Raw genomic sequence first — 15,285 nt, forward strand, 5'->3', positions numbered from 1 at the left:
CTGAGATGGAGGTACAATCCAAGCTGTAAAGTTTGGGAATATCTTGCTGAAAGCTGAACCTGGGACAAGCCATTCAAGCTGTTCAGACTCCTCACTTGGCTTGCTTTGAACAAACAGAAGGGATGGAGAACAAACATCCTTTGCTTTGAAGACTGCAGACTGCATTGCAGAGCAACATTCCCATCTCATTTGGAAGACATTATCCCATCCACAGCTGTTTTGTCCACATGGAAAGCTGGCAAGTAAGCACTGCAGTTTGTCCCAGAATGCCTCGAAATTCTGGCATTTAATAGGAAAGAACCAACGGATGACTCAAGCCAGGGAGAAGGGTGTAGAGTAACTTAAAGACACGAAGATGCACCAAAATGTAAACGGATAAATATCTGTTATATATATATATATATATATATATATATATATATATATATATATATATATATATATATATATATATATATATACACACACACACACACACACACACACACACACACACACACACACACACACACACACACACACACACACACACACACACTAGTGTCGAGACATGTGGAGGAGACAGAACAAAATGATGGATCAGAATGTAACAAAAAGAACACCATAAAGAGAGGTGGGGAGGAGGGGAGAACACACCAATGACAGGGGTGAGGGACAAAATAGAGGAAACTTGGAAAAACAAGGGATGTGGAGAAGAATGAGGGTTTGGGGAGTACACGGGGTGAAGAAGATGGATACAGCCACATACTCTGAATCATAGAAGTGGAAAGAGAAACAAGAAACCCAGAAAAGGGTGACCTTGGGCAGGGTTAATAGGGGTGCAAAAGAAGATTGGTTGCGCATGGGAGATAATATGGGATGGTAGTGAACAGCTGTCTTGAAGCCTTGGAGAGAAGAATGAGATTGAAGAGATGGAGGAAGTTGGCTCTACAGGTGGGACAAAAGAGGAACTAATCAGGAAGGTGAGTAGTGAGTCTTGGTTTTGGTAGTCCCCCCCAGAAGGGGGTGAATGACAGACCACATGTGCCTTGCAGAAACCTGGAGGAAAGGGGCAGAGTACAGAAATGGCAGAGGGTGCAAGACAAGAAAGGAGGTGGTAGAAGACAAAGAAACCACCGACTGTCTGCAATGTAAAAGTGATAGGCCAAGAAACTCAGCTTCATTGCGGGAGATTCCAATGATTTTGAAAGCATTGCTTTCTACCAATAGATTACCCATCCCATGGACAGGTGGCAGAGGTGGTGGTGGTGGTGGTTCGTCTGTTCAGTGGTTGTCATGTGATAGCACTGGACCAATCATGTTCGGTGATTTACCTCAGGCTGCAGGGATAATAATTGGCAGCCTTGGCTTCACTTTTTAACCCCCCAAATATTTGCTCATTCGCTCATGATAGCGAGCTAAAACATATAGCAATCCAGAGTCATGTATACCAAGTACAATATAGCTGAGTTTGATGGACCATTGACGCTTCGTCTCGGAGGAGATAAAAAAAAACCAATTAGCTCCATTATATTTTGCTTTCCATGATGTCAAGCTGAACATGGTGTGAGGCAGTGGTACCAGCCCAGAGAGGAGAGCAGTACTCCATATCATGTCACAAATGAAGGCCTTGTTGGAAGCTAAAAGTTCAGATCTGCCAAGGAAAAAAATTTTATGACAGAGGGTGCTCAGTTGGTGACTGGTTTTGGAGGCCATACAAGATAAGTGGTTTGCTCAAGAAAGATCAATACTGATAGTGAGGCCAAAAAAGTATCAGAGACTAAACTTCTTCAAGAGTATTACTGAGGAAGTAGAAGAGAGGGTTCACCAGATCATTTTTATTTTTAGAGACAGAGTGAGAGTATTTGATTTGTCAGGTTGAAGGGCATATTCCAGGTGTTTGACCAGCTCATGATTCTATCAAGGTCTGCAGAAAGGGAAGAAGACTCCGCCTGCCTACCTAAAGCAAGTGGGATGTTAAGGCAGAGGGTGGAGTCATCAGCAAAGAAATAAAGATAATTTTTCAGTCAGAAAGATAGCTGATGAAGATTAGGAATAGGACTGGGCCAAAGACACTGTCTTGGGGTATTCCAGACTTGACAATGAGACAAGATGAGAGGATCCCGTTGAGAGTCACGTGTTGGCTACAAGAGTAGAGCGAGTCATTAAGACATGTGTGGAGGTGGTGCTGAATACTATAGGCAGAGAGTTTAGAGAACAAGGCAGGATTCCGGACTGTATGAAAGGCACGAGATATGTCCAGAGAGACGGCCCTGATCTCATGTCTAACAATGAGGGCCTCCTTCCATTGTTGCGATTGCAGAAGCAGCATTCCCATTGTGATGGACTGAGATCAGGCCATTTGTGAAAAAGAAGGATTCATGTCAACTGTGATGATGGATTCCACGACTTTGCTGATGATTGGAAGTAAGCTGTTAGGTCTGCAGTTTAAAATGATCAGCTTTGCACCATGGTTGTGTAAGGAAGTGATGTTGGCTGACTTCCAAGCAGAGGGAAGGTGGCAAAGTTGCAAATGATAGGGTGAACAGAACAGAAACAGGATAATGCCATCCAAGCCAGTTACATAATCAGTCGACGGTTGCCAGAAACTTTTCCAACTTCTCAGGTGAAATAGACTCCGAGTCAAGGAGCAGTTGGTTAAGAGAGTTCAGGTCGTTGTCTGGAGTGAGGGGTTGGGTGAACAAGATTTGAAAGCAAACACTGAATTGAGGCACTCAGTCTTTTCACGAGCAGAGTCGGCTCATGTTCCATTTGAAGTGAGAGAATGGATAGAGAGGAACATACTCCAGACATAAACTTACTGCATCACAGCACCACCAGGTTTTTGAGGAAGGTGACAAGCTGGAAAGTGCAGCCGTGAGGTTGGCCTGATGTTGTTTTCTGGTTCTCCCGAGAGTGGATACACATTTGTTGCCTGCTTTGTGGAGTGATTTGAGGTTGCCTGTAGTTAGATTTGCCTTCTAAGGAAGAGAAGGCAAGTTGTTTTGAGCAACTGCCTCATTAAAGCATTGAGTATGCCATGAGCAGGAGGAAGGGTGATCGAACTGATTGGGTCAGGCCCATGGAGTCACATAAATCCTTTGCTGCAGTGCCATTACTGGTGAGAGAGGTACCAACATCTAGCGAATTTACATATTGACAGTTTAAATAACCGCACATGAGGAAGAGAGAGAGAGAGAGAGAGAGAGATGGGATGGGTGATAAAAAGTTGGTCCATGTTGCCTGAGAGAAAAATTTAAATGGATTCATCACTGTTTGGAAGATAATACAACACGGTACCAAAAAGAGGTCGGAGTAGATGAAAAGTCACAGCCAATGGTACTCCTGTGGGATGGGAGGTATAAGTTCAGTACACGGACAGTGAGAAATTGAGTTATTGATGTAAAGTGCAACTCCGCCACTGGGACGGGGTTCAGGCCTGTTAATCCGGAGGAGACAATAGACAGGAAGAGATGCTAAATGAGTCAGGGACATCCTGTGGGAGGAAGGATTCTGTTTAAAGCAGATAATGTCCAGTTTATCAGCAGTTGCCTGGATTGAGAGATCAGGCAGGTTGGATTGGAGGCCTCAGATGTTTGAAGTCCTCACAATTAGGAGCAGGGGAGGGGGCACTCTTGGCAGGGTGCAGGAATGTGCTAAGGGAGTGGTGGATCTTGTGGAAGTGGTGGGGGAACTGGGAGAGGGGGTGGGCAAGGGGGGAGTTAGGAAAAGGCACAGCAGGGGGAGCTTGGAAAAAATGGGGTAAGAAGTCTGGGAGGGAGCAAGGCAAGGAGAGAAGGTGGGAAGTGGGAGGGTGGGTGAGGATGGAGCTGAGAGGGGATGGGATGAGGGGGGGGATGGGAGAGGGGTGCAAGGGGAAAGATGGAGGGAGCAGGGTGAGAGGGAAGAAGGGAGTGTGTAGGGTGAGTGTGAAGATGGGAGGGGGCACGGTGAGGAGAAAGATGTGATTTGTTGAGGGGTAAGATGGGAGGGGACAGAGTTAGGGGGAAGAAATGGGAGGGGACCTGGTAAGTGGGCAGAAGTGAGTGTGCAGGGTGAGGGTGAGGGTGGCAGAGGGCAGGGTGAGAGGTAGGATGGGAGGGGACAGGGTTGGTGGAAAGATTAAAAACGATGGGAGTTCATGGTTGTGTGAAGGCAACCTCTGCATACTTGACTTCTCATGATTCCCAGTTCAGAAACATGAAGACAGACATCGTGAGAGGTGTGAAATGAGGGATTATTGAATGCATGGAGAAAAGTCATGCTGCATTTGATAACTTAAATAAATTTAAAAATAATATTATTGCCAAAATTACTTCTAAAAAGTTGTATTTTTTCATTTGTTCAAAAGCTATTAAACATACCAGAAAGATTTCATGCATTCAACTTTCGTGGACGACCGGGATATAATATTGTGACGTCCACGGGACTTGAACAGTCCCGTCAACGTAGAATGAGCCGAAACGATGGAGGCGGTTTATTTATTTATTACCCAAACATGGCGGTTCTAATCGCTCTACCGCAAACGGGACGAGGAAGGTGGCACGAGTCGCTTTTCACTGAGTTGATGATGTTTATTCGTTTTTACCATTAACCAGAAATAACAAGACTCGGCAAGAAGAGGGATCCGGGGCGATTTGACGGGATGGTGTGGGATCGGGCGTGGGGAAAAACACAGACAATTCCAATGAATAAAGAGAACTCAAACCTTCTAAGGCGCCAAGCACACACACACACACACACACACACACACACACACACACACACACACACACACACACACACACACACACACACACACACACACACACAAAACGTAGCTATTTCTGGTGGTCAGGCTGGACAGTGGTGTGGACGCAACTGTCCCTGGATCGGCGTCGGGCGAGCCGGCCTTGCTTTCGCCAGGGGGGGGGGGGGCAGGAGAAACCGCGGTGCTGTCGACCTCCTGGTCCTGGCCTAAGTCCGCCCACAGCCGCCAGGGAACCAGCTCCGGCGCCAAGCCGCGAGCAGGAGAGGGAGGGAGGTCCGCCCTCCGCCCGACCCCGCACTTCGAGTCAGCAGAACCCCAGAGCCAACCGAGGCGAGGCACGAGGCTCGGCAAGGCTCCAAGACACGATCAAGAACACGATCGACTCAGCACAACAACCAGGACGCTCTCTGCTGCCACAGCTTCCACACCAAAAAAACCACGATCTTTTGGTTGTAATCTTCTTCTTCCTTTTCGACCCCGAACAGAACCTTTTTATCCTTCGTCCTCGTCACTTCAATCGAGCTGTTTATTGGCCCACCGCCATCGCCTTCCGCCAATCGTGATCACGGGGCGGAGCCATCCGCTGCACTGTCCTGTGACGTCACGGCCAGTCTCCAGAGAATACCAAAAAGGGGTTTACGCAGACACACTTACCCTATCCCGTGTCCCTATCTAATTACGTGACAATTATCATTTCCCCCCTTGATATGAAGAAATGAACATTTACTAGACAACTTATCACCACTGAATTGCTACTTATTACATCGAGATCCTGGTAAACTCGAACAGCATGGCATACCTAATTAAACATCCTAATTACCCTTTGAATGCATACCCCCCCTCAAACGTAACACTGCCCCCTCCTCTGGTACCGCAGCTCCTGCAAGGTATATCACAGGCGCTACCGTACCAGCCTTAACACTTACTGACTCACACCTAATTAACCTAACGAAATAAAGTAGGAGGGGCAATGGGCAGCGAGTCGCAGCTAACTTACCTATCCTGCTTAATGTACTACCCCCTTATGGCCTTATCCTCGCCTAAACAATCATTCGTTTTTATTTTATTTTATTTTATTTTATCACATGAGAGCACTGAGCGAAGTTGCACTCCATCCTCCGGATCATCGCTCTTGCCCAGCACTCTTCCAGTGATCTGGGGAGGGGAAACAAAATGTTCCACAAAAACACAACACTTGTACTTTACATTCCTAGTCTAAGCCTTAACGACACTATTCACAGGATATTTACACTTGACCGCCTCCCCCAGTGGATGCTAATAGACCCAGCGTTACCTGGGGAGCCAATTTTCAAATTTGCTTGCCCCAAAATTATGCGGACATCATGCCCTTGCTGCACCTGTCAAGTTGTGCGGGATCGGGTGGGACTCACACATCTTCACAACACTCACACCATGGTCATCATCACATTTCTAGGTCATGGTCCTCATTTTAATCATGCAGGCTGAATCCCGTCATGGCCGTGGGGTGGGTTACCACAAGATGATGGGGGCATCTCAGGTGCAACCATGCCCACAGGTAAGCTTTAGTCCAACCCGGACGCTTCTCCGCCCCGCTCCTTTTGATTCCCTCCCCCCTGGTAGCCATCAGCTCTAATCCCGTACAACACTCTGGAAGGGGTCTCACTGGCTCCTCTGGCCTTCCTGGGTCACCAAGGTCCTACCCGCCTTGGTCGCCCAACCAGACCCTTTCCCAGTTGCCTCCAGACACTGTCACCATTAGCCACCAGGTGGTGAATCTCCTTGAAGGGGGTCGCAATTCACGCTCACCGTGAGCTTCAGCAATCCCTGTGGACAAGCACATCATCCCCACCCACAAAACCCACATGACTCTCCCACCCCATCGGCCTTACATGTGACACCTGCATTTGTAACACTTCACCGACCATGACCTTCCCTGTTACCACACCATGTCCAATAAAAAAAATCAATGTGTGCACCATACATTTCACTTCTTAACTTAAAACAACTCACAAAGCACTTCTCACCCGATCCACGCACCAGCCATTGGACAGCCACTTGTGCCCGCTTTGTTACCAATTACCCACTGTCCCGATTGTCATTCTAAAACCCAGCAGAACTTACAAACCCATGCCAATTTTCCCACAATTCATTTTTTTTTTTTTAACCAAAGGAGGGCACTTCGCCACAATCTCAGCAGCCGAGCATGGCCGTATATGCTCAGCCCAATCTAGTCTCCCCGACCCCCGACAGTGATCTCCGGACCCGACCTATGAAAGGGCATCTCGGATAGACCTGGCGGTTCAGCAGGAGGATTCACCCTCTCCGAGTCTAAAAGTCTATTGGAGGGTCCCTCCATCGCCGGGTACCGGCAATATCGTTGCATGTGTCCTCTTCGCCCGCACCGGAAACAACTCCCCATAAAAGGCCCCCGTGGGTATTGGTGAAATGTCTCTTCCGGTTCCGGACCTCCTCGGCCATAATCGAATTGCTCTATTGGCTGGGCTGGACCCCGCCGCTTTGGCGCACTAACTACCGGATTACCCTTTATCAAACTTGACAGTTTCTGGCAAATTTCCTGAAACATTTGGGTAATGCCAATTTCTCCCAGCCCCCCTCCCTGATCCTGGATCTCCGCCTGTCGGATCGTCACCGATGGCCTCTCTGGAACCCCACCCAGCCAACTCCACGAGGCCAGCCTGGCGCGGACTCGGCCGCTCGGTGAACGGTGGGTGGATCCTGTAACTCCACTAGCGCTCGGACCTCAGGGTCCGGAAGAGCAGCTAAAAATTTCTCTAGTGCCAGTCTGTCCCACGCCTCCACTGTAAGGTCCCGATACGCAATCCTGACTGATTGGTAAATGTCCTGTGCCAGCTCCTGCACTGTCTCACCCAGCTTTAATCTGCGGTGCTGGAGCTGAGCCCGCACCAGATCACAGTTTGCCGCGAACTCAAACCGACGGCTCAACGCCTCGCAGATGTGGGAGCTGGTCAACATCCCCTCCGCGATCACGTTTAACACATCTGTGGCTGGTCCCCCAATGTTGCCACCAAATTCCCTGTACGTTCCTGCTCATTCCACCCATTTAGTCGGGAAATGCACTCAAATTGCGTCAGAAAAGCTTCAACGCTCCCTGACCCGTCGAAATTTACCAGGGGGATCACTTTTTACGGTGGCCCGCTTCTCAGTTTCTCCCTTGTCCGAATCCAGCCCAGGGATCAAACACCCTTGTGGCTGCATATCCAATTTCGGAGCCCACTGTGGCCAAAGTTGTTTTGTGGTGAGGGTCTCATGGGTCAATTTTGCCTCCCGTTCCAAACGTTGAATGGACCGATTCACCTCTTCCCGCAGGATCTTCTGGGCCCGCACAACCTCCTCCAAGGCTCCGTCGCGAGTTTGTAGCTGCTCCTCAACCAACCCGGACACTCTACTTACAAAAGACGGCTCTACCAGGCCTTTATCCAAGACTTCATCTTGGCTCATAATTTTATCTTGTTCGTCCAAATGAGCCTCCAGTCCTTTTACCTCCTCCGCCAAATTCATCCCTTGCTTCCTCAGCTCTCCCCACTCTTCAACTTGCAGCTGCATACGAGCATCCACACAGGCACGATGACGTTCCAGGCTTTCATCCACTTTATCAACCCGAATGTTCGTTGCATCAATTTTATCTACCAATTTTTTCCGTATATTTTCCCCCTCCAATGTAATTTCTACCTTTGTTTCCTCCAATCTATCCTCGAATTTACTTTGTATTTCTCCCAATTTAACATCCACACACTCCTGCATCTCAGTTTTCATTTTCTCCATCTTTTCCCCCAATTCATCCCTCATTAAATCAATCCGTGCACCAAACTGTTCCCCCATTACCCCCAATCGATCCGCAATCTCTGCCCTCTGTGCCGTCATGTCTGCCCTCTGTGTCATGAATTGATTTTCCATTTGTGCCGTCATTTCTGCCATTTGTGCCCCCTGTGCCGTCATTTTTGCCCCCTGTGCTGTAATTGCACTCATTAAACGTTCCAACATTGTCCAGATCGTCATCGTGCCGGTTTCCGGCGCTGCCGGCTCCGTTACGGGCGATGAAGCACGGTCCACGCTCGGAATGGGGGAGGTTCCAACCCTACCCCCTTCTCTCCCTTTTTCCCCCGACTCGCTGCCAGACACGTGGCCTTCCTCCTCAAACATCTGCACATCCGCCATGGTGCAGAAGTCCCGTTTGCCGCAAATTAATTTAAATTTGAAAAATCCCGCCAAAATTTTCCCACGCTCGCGCGCTTTTCTGTAGTGATTTTATATTCCAATTCGTGGCGAGATTTTAATCCTGGTATATAATTTAGAGGGGTTCGAACATCCAACACCCTGACACCAATGTGACGTCCACGGGACTTGAACAGTCCCGTCAACATAGAATGAGCCGAAACGATGGAGGCGGTTTATTTATTTATTACCCAAACATGGCGGTTCTAATCGCTCTACCGCAAACGGGACGAGGAAGGTGGCACGAGTCGCTTTTCACTGAGTTGATGATGTTTATTCGTTTTTACCATTAACCAGAAATAACAAGACTCGGCAAGAAGAGGGATCCGGGGCGATTCGACGGGATGGTGTGGGATCGGGCGTGGGGAAAAAACACAGACAATTCCAATGAATATAGAGATCTCAAACCTTCTAAGGCGCCAAGCACACACACACACACACACACACACACACACACACACACACACACACACACACACACACACACACAACATAGCTATTTCTGGTGGTCAGGCTGGACCGTGGTGTGGACGCAACTGTCCCTGGATCGGCGTCGGGTGAGCCGGCCTTGCTCTCGCCAGGGGTGGGGGGGCAGGAGAAACCGCGGTGCTGTCGACCTCCTGGTCCTGGCCCAAGTCCGCCCACAGCCGCCAGGGAACCAGCTCCGGCGCCAAGCCGCGAGCAGGAGAGGGAGGCAGGTCCGCCCACCACCCGACCCCGCACTCCGAGTCAGCAGAACCCCAGAGCCAACCGAGGCGAGGCACGAGGCTTGGCAAGGCTCTAAGACACGATCAAGAACACGATCGACTCAGCACAACAACCAGGACGCTCTCTGCCGCCACAGCTTCCACACCAAAAAAACCACGATCTTTTGGTTGTAATCTTCTTCTTCTTCCTTTTCGACCCCGAACAGAACCTTTTTATCCTTCGTCCTCGTCACTTCAATCGAGCCGTTTATTGGCCCACCGCCATTGCCTTCCGCCAATCGTGATCACGGGGCGGAGCCATCCGCTGCACTGTCCTGTGACGTCACGGCCAGTCTCCAGAGAATACCAAAAAGGGGTTTACGCAGACACAGTTACCCTATCCCGTGTCCCTATCTAATTACGTGACAATTATCATTTCCCCCCTTGAAGAAATGAACATTGACTTGACAACTTATCACCACTGAATTGCTACTTATTACATCGAGATCCTGGTAAACTCGAACAGCATCGCATACCTAATTAAACATCCTAATTACCCTTTGAATGCATACCCCCCCCTCAAACGTAACAATATAAAGGGCATCAAATATAGAAAGAGCAAACTTTGTGAAATATCCTCTTTTGAATGACTTGGTGAATCTACAATGCAGCATTGCTATTGGAAGCCATAAATTGTTCCAAAATATTTTTTTGCAAGTATTGAAATTTCGTTATTATTCAACATAATGTTCACAATATTTATAAGATTTATCATGATTACAAAAAGCAATAGAAAACCTTCCAATTCCTTTCTAGCATGTTTAAAACTAAAGGTAGCAGGTCAAAAATAAATTTCAAAACCTGATTAATTGCAGGTGATTTAAAGGGCCAAAGTGAATAATTCACATATAGAAAAGGTTATTTCTCCAGCTGAAAAAAAAAGTTCCAACAGTGTTCACTTTCTTTCAATTCTAAATTGTTTGAAGGTTATTCATTGGTCTGTGTGGTTGGCCAAGTTTGGTGCTCTGTCTGTGGATGGTGTGAGTTTTCTCTTTTGAATTGTGGCTTCAGCTTTGTAAAGGACTGTTATAATCAGCTCAACACAATTAAGACAAGATGGAGAGAACAACAATGGAGTAATACGCCCCTCTCCCTATTCCCCCTTCACCATATTGCCAGCCAACTGGAGTAAAAAGACATCTGATCTGTAAAACGAAAATGATAAATTCCACAGACCTAAGACAATTAAAGTGCATGCACTGCTGTATACAGAATAGATATGAGAAATAAACATTAAAATCTCACAAATTATTATCACTGTTTTGACAAACCTATTGTGTTTCACATCACAAAGATGACTTAATACCTGTGTTGATGTTTTTCATTATCAAGATGGATTTCTTTACACACTTGCCAGGCTGATAAAACATAAAAACTCCATGATATAAAAAATATCTCTGATTATGTTTTATTACTCATTTCGTTAAAAGCCATCTCCACATCGCAAAAACAAAATTGGCAGAATTTTGACCCTCCTTTTCTCCTATATACACCCAAACTCCATTCCTATTACCCCCAACTTCTCTCTTATCCCTTATCCTCCCCTTCATATTTTGGTTTTCCTCTCTTTCTCCTCACTTTGCTTTCCTTCCCATTTATTTTCTTTTCTTTTCTCAAGTCCACCCCAACCCCACATGCATCCATAAATTGCAGATGGCCCTTGAAGTATTTTGAAAGCAGCAAGAACATCCATACAAGATCTCAAATTAAATACCTCCCTGTCAAAATTTAAACCTCTTCAAGTTCAGAACCCTGCAAAGATCAGCAGTAAACATATCGTATTAAAATAATCACACAATTTTGATATTTTCAGCATAAGTAGATGTTAGTTGTCGTAAATGTCATTGCATGTTTTCCTTCGACCTCATAACCCCCTTCAGTTCCTATGCACTTTTTGGAGTGCTTAGACCCTTTAGATTGGACCATTTGAGAGCCTTTAGACCCATTTACATATTTTAGACCATTTAGACTCCATAGACCCCTTGACTCTTGAGCCTTTAGACCTTTTAGCCCCCACATACTGCTGAGACCATATAGACCCTTTTACACCCTTTATAACCCTGAGACCCATTCAGACTGTTTAGACCCTTTGATCCTTTAGACCCATCAGACCCTTTTGACACCCTAGACATTTTAAGACACATTAGAAGTTTTGGACCCCTTAGATCTTTATACCCCTTGAGACTGCTGAGATGCCTTGACCTTTAAGACCCTTTCGACCTTTGAAGAGTCTTTAGACCCCATAGACCTCATCTTATAACCCTTTCGACCCTCACTACTATTAGAATGTACCCTTAGATCCCATAGACACTTTAATGACCCTTTAAACCCCATATGACCCTTTAAACCAGAATAGACTCCATACACCCTTTGCACCCCTCAGACCAGGGTTGTCCAATAGGCTCGCCTCTTGCCACATGTGGCAAATCGATGTTCTTCAAAAGTTGCATTAAAAAAAACAGAAAAGAAGAATTTGCAAGCAGTTGCATTGGTGCATCAGTCATCCAATAGCACCAGCAAGTTGCCTATACACCCAATATTATTTTGAGCAAATTCTAAATTCACAGAGGTTAAACTGCTATTTTTACCATCACTCAAGAACAAATAACTTCCATTATACTAACAGCACAACCTGCAGATATCAGTGAACTGATGTTGTACTGACAGCACTACCTGCAGATCTGGATAAAATCACAAGCTGGTCCAACACGTGGAACACGTCTTTCAATCTTGACAAATCTCATACTCTCACGATGTCGCTCTGAAAGGACTGTCTGGAAAACACCCCCCCCCCCCAAAATCTACTTTCTCAATAATACTCTAGAAGAAGTCCTTTCATTCAAGCTTCTGGGTCTCACTATCTGCCATTATCTTTCCTGGGAAAACCACATTTCCAAGCTGGCCACCAAAGCCAGTTGCTGACTGGGCATCATCCATCATGCAAAATCCTTACCTTGGCACACCTGAGCACCACATATAAAGCTTTGGTCTGCAGCCTGATGGAGTACTGCTCTCCCCTCTGGGCTGGTGCTCCTGCCTCTCACCTTTCTCAACCTCATGTAGTGGAAACAAAGGCATTTAGGATCATTGGTATCTCCCGCGATGAGGCTGTCTTTGGGTCTCTCACTCTCTCACCATCTTTCTGTCTTCTAGCATCTCCTCTCTGCCTCCCCCGCTCTGTCTGTGATGTGTCTGCCCTATATTTCCACAAGGTACTCAAGGTCTGCCAGCAACCCCCTTCTGGTAAAACTACCAAAATCAAGAATCACTGCTCACCTTCACTCTTTCATTCCACCTTTGGAACAAACTCCCACACTCCCACCCCATCCCATCCGTCTCCCTTCCACAGATCTCCTAATGTCTCTGTTCCCCACTATTTTTTCCTTCCCTCTCCCACCCCTCGTCTCCTGCTCCCCTTGTTGTACGTTCTGTGCGTTTGCTCTCATACGAGCCTCGACATTGTATACAAAAAAAAAACAACGGAAAATCCACCGATGCTCATGACTTTTGGTACGGCCCTTGTATTTAGCCAAAATTGCGCCCTCTGGTTGTGTGGATGTGCTAACCCAGAAGTGAATGGGAAACTGAAGCTGGAATTGTAAAGAGGTACAGTATGTGCACACAAAATAATTTAATTTGAAACCAATTAAATAATACAACTATCAAAAATATGGTTAAATGAGCTTAAGAAGAATATTTGTGGTTTCACAGGGACCCTTCATAAATGGGCACTTCAGCGAGTATGATTAAAATAAGCACATACCACTTCATCATCCTGTTTATTTTGGAACGATGATCTCTTCTATTCTTGCTGATTTTGCCCTTTTCTTTCTGCAGGAGCAGTGAACCTCTTACCCTCCATCAACCAGCCTATCGATCAAAATTATTGGCTGTGTGGCATGGTATATTTTTCTTGTGCAAAATATACACAATACAAAACTGTAACCCACAGCACAAGCACCAATACCAATAAAAAGGCTACATTATGCGTAATCAATAATTTTGAATTGCCTGTCGGGGGGTATGTGCTTTTTGCACACCTCTCCTTCCCAATTCCACATAGAGGTGATGCATGACGTCATCGCCGGGTGCTGAAGAAAGGGAGTACTCAGTTTGTGTTTTCTTCCTTGCTTTCTTGTTTGTCTGGACAATATCTCAGCCTTTTTTTGAGCTAGGAAGTTGAAATTTGGGAACAAAGGTGAAGATGTGCTTTGGCAAAAAGGGTATTTTTAATTTATTGATTAATCAATTAATTATTTAATTTTTCGATTAATGAATTTTCAAAAAGTTACAGATTGGGATGAAATGGTGGTGGTTTGGGTATGCCATTAGCCAATTGATTAAGAAATTCATTATTTTCGATTATTATGTATTTATTTTCAGAACGCAATTATTCATTTTATCAATCAATTATTGTGCACTGCTCCCTCCAAATTCGGTCTCCATGTGCTGCATGGTGGCATTGTGGGGAAATGTCGCATGTTTGGGGATATGTTATTTATTTATTTGGCATGGGGGCGTGTAATTTGAACGTACGACTACTTGTTCCTTTTTTGTTTGGCCATCTCAGTGAAGTTGTCCAGCAGTGTATGTATTCTCACCACACTGTACCTTGTTTTCTGGAGCAATTATTTAATTGTTCTCTCCAGAAACATCATTGTTAATCAGATGTGAAGAGTTAGGGCAAGCATGTATGGCTACGTGGGTAATACATTGATTATACATCAAAAAATAATCTGATCTAAAATTTAGTGGGATCTCATATTGACTGCAATGATGGATTTCATCATCATATTTAAAACTGGGAAGACGTATTGCAAGAACATAACTTGCTGTATCAACATAATGAGACTTAAAGAAATAACTTTGTCCTTTGAGAAATAGATTTGGTAAATTTCATTGGCATTATTAGTCAATAAATATAAGAATAACCAAATTCACAGAAATTACTCAAAAAATATGACGGAAAGAGATTTCTATGCAATATATTGTATGTTGTTATGTAGCAATTCATACAATGGTCAACTTTTCATATAGAATCTAGAAACTTGTGTTTTTTCACTTCCTAAGATCACATAGGACGACAAATCAGCTGTTTCCAATTTTTCCAAACATTGCCAATGTCAAAAATCCAAGATGGCGGCCAGCGAGTGACGAAAAATCGATAAAAATTTTGATGACAAATTTCGTTTCGTATTTTCAGACACAGTGTATATGCAGTAGAAGATCTATAATAGACATCATAATCATAATCCTTAACACTCATCATAATCATAATCCCTAACACTCATCATAATCATAATCCCCAACACTCATCAATATGACCACTCTGATATCTTTGCCTGATCCTGCATTTTTAGACAATATACGTGTAGTGTCTTTTACATAAAAATTATCAATTATGTGTTTTTTCTCTATTTGCAGATAAGTCATGGCACAGAGCGAAGAACCCCCGGAGAAAAAGAAATAAACTATAAACCATGCATAAAGTGTCAGAGCTCCAAACAAGAGCAATTGAAAGAACCACCACAATCTGAGGAACATTCAACGTACGACAAATTCTTGACAGCGGTT

The 15,285-nt window shown here is 45.4% G+C and overlaps 1 protein-coding gene across 3 annotated transcripts in view; it reads right to left on the reverse strand.

Annotated features, from left to right (window-relative positions):
• Positions 1–15,285, reverse strand: part of LAMA2 (laminin subunit alpha 2) — a 413,990-nt gene that overhangs the window by 380,361 nt on the left and 18,344 nt on the right. The window lies entirely within an intron of this gene.

The sequence above is a fragment of the Eptatretus burgeri genome, chromosome 5 (genome assembly GCF_056783735.1).
Source record: "Eptatretus burgeri isolate ZD-2024b chromosome 5, Ebu_testis_v1, whole genome shotgun sequence".
In the NCBI taxonomy this organism is placed as follows: domain Eukaryota; kingdom Metazoa; phylum Chordata; class Myxini; order Myxiniformes; family Myxinidae; genus Eptatretus; species Eptatretus burgeri.